Source organism: Triticum urartu, chromosome 2 (assembly GCF_003073215.2).
Source record: "Triticum urartu cultivar G1812 chromosome 2, Tu2.1, whole genome shotgun sequence".
Lineage (NCBI taxonomy): Eukaryota > Viridiplantae > Streptophyta > Magnoliopsida > Poales > Poaceae > Triticum > Triticum urartu.
The window spans coordinates 17,374,945-17,381,241 of record NC_053023.1 but is presented as its reverse complement, the minus strand read 5'-3'; positions in this window follow the sequence as shown (position 1 = coordinate 17,381,241).

Here is a 6,297-nt window from a genome sequence, read left to right as displayed (position 1 = left end):
TTAGTAAACGCTTTATTTTGACTATAAGCATGAGGAGAATTTAGCACGGATTGCAACAAGGAAATACAATCAATCAATCAAAGAGAAATTTTCATAGTTAAATTCCTTGAAATCTATAATAGTGGGTTTAGCAACATCTAGGGTTTTAATTTCTTCAATCTCACTTTTATCAAATTTAGCATCAAGATCAACAAATTCCGAATTCTTGGAACGCCTTCTAGGTAAAGGTGGATCATATTCAGTCCCATCATTATCAAGATTCATATTTCAAAACAAAGATTTAATGGGGGACACATCAATAACTTTTAAATCTTCATCTTTATTTTCATAGCAATCCGGTTTAGCGGCCATCTTATTAACTAAGGTAGCCTGCCTATCCAAAATTTCAGCAGTTAATTTCTCAAGATGAGCAATTTGGGATCTTAAACCATCGAATTATTTAGACATATCATCAAGCTCTTTATTCATAAAATTCATAAAACTTTTTTGTTCTTTAAGCTCATTTCTGAAGAAACTATTATGTTCAAATTGCAAGACCATGAAACTCCTGACATTGTTTTCGATCTCTTCTAATCTTTTAAGATGAAGGTCACCAAATTTAGGTAGAGCCATCGCGACAAGCAAGAAAACTAACACACAAGCAAGCAAAAAGCAAGCGGGCAAGAAGAGGCAAATAGAGAAAGAGAGGGAGGATAGAGAGAGAGAGGGGGGGGCGAATAAAACGGCAAGGGTGAAGTGGGGGAGAGGAAAACGAGAGGCAAATGGCAAATAATGTAATGCGGGGGATAAGGGTATGTGATGGGTACTTGGTATGTTGACTTTTGCGTAGACCTCCCCGGCAACGGCGCTAGAAATCCTTCTTGCTACCTCTTGAGCACTGCGTTGGTTTTCCCCGAAGAGGAAGGGATGATGCAGCAAAGTAGCGTAAGTATTTCCCTCAGTTTTTGAGAACCAAGGTATCAATCCAGTAGGAGGCTACGCGCGAGTCCCTCGTACCTGCACAAAACAAATAAATCCTCGCAACCAACACAAATAGGGGTTGTCAATCCCTATAAGGCCACTTACGAGAGTGAGATCTGATAGATATGATAAGATAATAATTTTGGTATTTTTGTGATAAAGATGCAAAGTAAAATAAAGACAAAGTAAATAGCAAAGGAAATAACTAGACCCGGGGGCCATAGGTTTCACTAGTGGCTTCTCTCAAGAGCATAAGTATTCTACGGTGGGTGAACAAATTACTGTTGAGCAATTGACAGAATTGAGCATAGTTATAAGAATATCTAGGTATGATCATGTATATAGGCATCACGTCTGAGAAAAGTAGACCGACTTCGGCCTGCATCTACTACTATTACTCCACTCATCGACCGCTATCCAGCATGCATCTAGAGTATTAAGTTAAAAACAGAGTAACACCTTAAGCAAGATGACATGATGTAGAGGGATAGACTCTTGCAATATGAAGAAAACCCCGTCTTGTTATCCTCAATGGCAACAATACAATACGTGCCTTGCTGCCCTTACTGTCACCGGGAAAGGACACCGCAAGATTGAACCCAAAGCTAAGCACTTCTCCCATTGCAAGAAAGATCAATCCAGTAGGCCAAACCAAACTGATAATTCGAAGAGACTTGCAAAGATAACCAATCATACATAAAAGAATTCAGAGAAGATTCAAATATTATTCATAGATAGACTTGATCATAAACCCACAATTCATCGGTCTCAACAAACACACCGCAAAAAGAAGATTGCATCGAATAGATCTCCATAAGAGAGGGGGAGAACATTGTATTGAGATCCAAAAAGAGAGAAGAAGCAATCTAGCTACTAACTATGTACCCGTAGGTCTGAGGTGAACTACTCACACTTCATCAGAGGGGCTATGGTGTTGATGTAGAAGCCCTCCATGATCGATGGTCCCTCTGGCGGAGCTCCGGAACAGGCCCCAAGATGGGATCTCGTGGATACAGAAAGTTACGGCGGTGGAATTAGGGTTTTGGCTCCGTCTCTAGTCGTTTGGGGGTACGTGGATATATATAGGAGGAAGGAGTACTTCGGTGGAGTAACAGGGGGCCCACGAGGGTGGAGGGCGCGCCTGGTGGGGGTGGGCGCACCCCCCTACCTCGTGGCCTCATGTTTTATTTCTTGACGTAGGGTCCAAGTCTCCCTGGTCTTATTTGTTGAGAAAATCACGTTCCCGAAGGTTTCATTCCGTTTGGACTCCATTTGATATTCCTTTTCTTCGAAACCCTAAAACAGGCAAAAACCAGCAATTCTGGGCTAGGCCTCCGGTTAATAGGTTAGTCCCAAAAATAATATAAAAGTGGATAATAAAGCCCAATAATGTCCAAAATAGTAGATACTATAGCATGGAGTAATCAAAAATTATAGATACGTTGGAGTGTATCAATACACTAGTAGAAAAAGGGCCATTTGTCCCGGTTCATAAGGGTCTTTAGTCCCGAGGGTCGTTACTAAAGCCCCCCCTTTAGTCCACGTGGGCGCTGCATGGAGGTCCACCTTTAGTCCCGAGTACTAAAGGAAATTTTATGATTTTTTTTTTAATTTTTTTTGAATTTTTTTTGAATTTTTTTCTCGAATTTTCAAATTTCTGAATTATTTTAACCTCTCATCTCTAATCACCCCTCACCACTGCTCAATTTAACCTCTAATCTCTAATCACCCCTCATCATTCCAAATCATCTAACTTCCTGGACGGTCGCCCATCCTCTCACTACCCCGACCTGAGCACACTTAACTTCCGGGTTCTATTCTCCCTCGTTTCCAAGTCTGCACTTGTTATTTTCCTGACAATAGTAAGATGTCAATCCTATTAACTCTTAGGAGTTTAGCTTGAGCATGAAGTCACACATTTCACTGTTTGAGTTTGAAACTATCGTTATAAAAAACAATAATTATTTAGTAACACTAATATTTCTTGAATAAGTAGTTTGACCATTGTTTGACCACAGTTTGACCAGATTTGACCAAAATTCAAAAAACAAAAATAATTATTTAGTAACACTAATATTCTTGAATAATTATTTAGTAACACTAATACTTCTTGAATAAGTAGTTTGACCAGATTTAACGAAAATTCAAAAAAAAACTAAAATTTGAGCATAACTTTTTTCCTTTTAGAATTTGAGGATTCTAAAAATTTGCAAACAGGCCGTAGGCTGTCAGAATCGGATGCGGATTTTCGTGCTGAATATTTTGATATATTATACATTTTTTCTGACATCGTATGCAAAAGTTATAGCTGTTTTACATTTTCCCTACACTTTTTGCAAAACATGTCCAAATTTAAGTTTTTAAATTTTCCTAACTAGTAGATGTAGTAACATAACTACATCTCAAAGGATTTTAACTTTTGAAGTTTTTATCATTTTCTTTTGCTTTTTACAAAACTGAAAAGGCGAAACACAGGGAGGGGGTTAGAATTTGAAAATTGCACCATTAGTACCGATTCGTGGCCTTTAGTACCGGTTGGTGCCACGAACCGGTACTAAAGGTCTACCTTTAGTACCGGTTGGTGCCACGAACCGGTACTAATGCCTCAACCCCATTTGTCCCGGTTGGTGGCTCGAACCGGGACTAAAGGTCTAACCTTTAATACCGATTCGTGCCACGAACCGGTACTAATGGGCATCGCACCCTTTAGTCCCGGTTCGTGGCACCAACCGGGACTAAAGGTCCCATTTGAACCGGTACTAATGCTTGTGCTTGTACGGTGCCCTAGCCGCTCGAACCGGGACTAATGCTCACATTAGTCCCGGTTCGTAATGCAACCGGAATTAATGCTCTTTTCTGGCCGAACCAAAGCCCTATTTTCTACTAGTGATACTATCCATTCAACTCAATATTTGTAGCATTTAGATGCATAACAGTAGGTGCATCCCAACATAAAAGTAATAGTTCACTCAATATTTAGTTCCAAACAGGAGCAAAAGTGTAACAGCAACATAATTAACAGTGCACTGTCATTCAACTACATAAAAATGCCACAGCGGCAACATAAAACATGTAGAAGTCCGATACTGAATATTTCACATGATAGGAAGAAGAATGCCACTGTCAAACCAACAATAATATGACACTGTCAACCTAAATATAATATCCCACTATTAGCCTACAATTCATACCGGCTCTGCACATGCTAACCTTCTCCCTATGTATGTTCCTTCAAATGCGACAAGCCTCTCAGATGCCTTGTCGTGCTTCTCACATGGCGACATCGTTTCCAGCTCAAGCCCCTGGTAATCTGGATCTTCAACGCTGAAAGGGACCTACCGAAGCTCATACAAACAAAATGCCCAAATCAAAACCCAGTGAAATCAACCAAATCAAAAAGCCCCAAATCCGAAACCCTAACCCTAAACCTAGCTCAAAGAAAATCACCTGGTTAAGCCCGTCCATGGATGAGGTCGAGTGCATGTACGGCAGGCTGGATGTGTCGTCACTGCTTTCGTCTTTGAAAACCATGGCGGGCGGCGGCGGTCCGGTCCGGCAACGCTGCGGGCGGCGACGAGGGGGGCGACAGAGGAGCGAGGAGGGAGGCACGAGCGAGGAGGAAGAGAGACAAAGCACGGGCCGGTCCGGTTCGAGCCGGACCGCACATATCGAGCGAGCGGGCACTCGAGCGGGCGGGTGCCGTTTCGCCAGCGTGGCAGCTGATGCGCGGGCCCGGGCGGTCAGTTCCAGCGTCAATACATAGAAATACGAAGTTTAGTCCGATTTGCAACGGTTCGACCCAAACATGATACCGACACGTAAAAATTACCAAAAGTGGTACCAATCCTCCACCATCGCCCCAAATGTGGTACTATCATGTAATTAACTCGGCCAAATTCGATGGCCATATTAATAAGAACCAATCAGTGGTTGGATGATGGTTCCCTCGACCTATTAGAGATCAAATAATAGATTTGACGCTTTGCTGTCACATTAATGCGGAATTTTATTTTGATGTGAGACGACGTTCATGTCATTCCACGTGCACCAAGTCATGGGGATATTACAACTAGCAAGCAGTGCTTGGTGTGGCCTATAAATATGGGCCATGCCGTACAAGCCCTCGTATGTGGACGCTGCTACTACTCCCTTCGTTTTTAAATATTTGTCTTTCTAGAGATTTCAACAAGTAACTATATACGAAGCAAAATAAATGAACCTACACTCTAAAATATGTCTACATACATTCGTATGTTGTAGTCAATTTAAAATGTCTTAAAAGGCAAATATTTAGGAACAAAAGGAGTAGATTGCAGTTGTAGCTAGGGAGAGGGACCTTGTTTGCCCACTTTGCTTGGCCGGGGCGTTTGGTTCCATTGCAAAAACGGTTTTTGCCTTGCTAAGCTAGGTTAGGTGTTTGGTTTCTCAAATTTAATCTAGCTTTTGGAGGCAAGGTAGCCACGCTGAGCAAGGAAAACTTTGCTCCGGCGGGGGAGCCGATTTGGCTGCCTCCGACGGCAAAGTAGGATCGTAACAAAAAATCAACAACGAGCTCTCCTAATGGGACGCAAGTAATCGCAATTAACCAAACATGTAGCCGAGGCAAGGCCAGCAAAGCCAAGCTGAGCTAGCTGGGCTAGCCCAGCTATAGCCTACCCGTGCAATAAAAAACAAACGCACCCAAATGAGCCTGCAGGAGGGGGCTAGGCGCTGTAGGAGGATATCTGGTGATACGGCTCATAACATGCTCCCATGCTCCAGGTCAGTTTGGGGCGTTGGATCTGGACTGTAGGAACAAGATTAAGTGGGCTCACGTCCTTCTGGCAACAAATATACAAAGACACCCTCGGTTACTCAGCATATCAGACGGAGGTGTGTACCTGTCCCTTCCTTGGCTCTGTATGACTCGTTCGCTTCGATTGTGTCGCCATGGCAACTGTTCCCTGCCCTGGAGGATATCCCAACGCCGTCGGCCACCGTAGTGTATGCCTCATCTGATATTATTAGCCCAACCCTGCCCAACCTATTAGTAGGCCACGGTGCGCGTGCTGAATTGGAGCTCGGATCAGATCGGACGTGCCATGCATGGGTGCCGAGAAGGATCTGCTGGAACCGACCGCATCGCCTCGTTAGTACCCAGGCCGTATTGTGGCGCTACATGTTGTCTGTGCCGATCACAGCGATCCTGAAATCTGCACTTTTTCAGTGAAAATCTGCAAGTGAAAAACAGTCTCTGTCTTGGTGGTCCTCTACTCCTCTTATGATGTTCATGCTATTACTTTTTGTTTTATCATGTGGCTATCAGTTGAGCCAATCATTGTGAAGAAGTAATGTAAG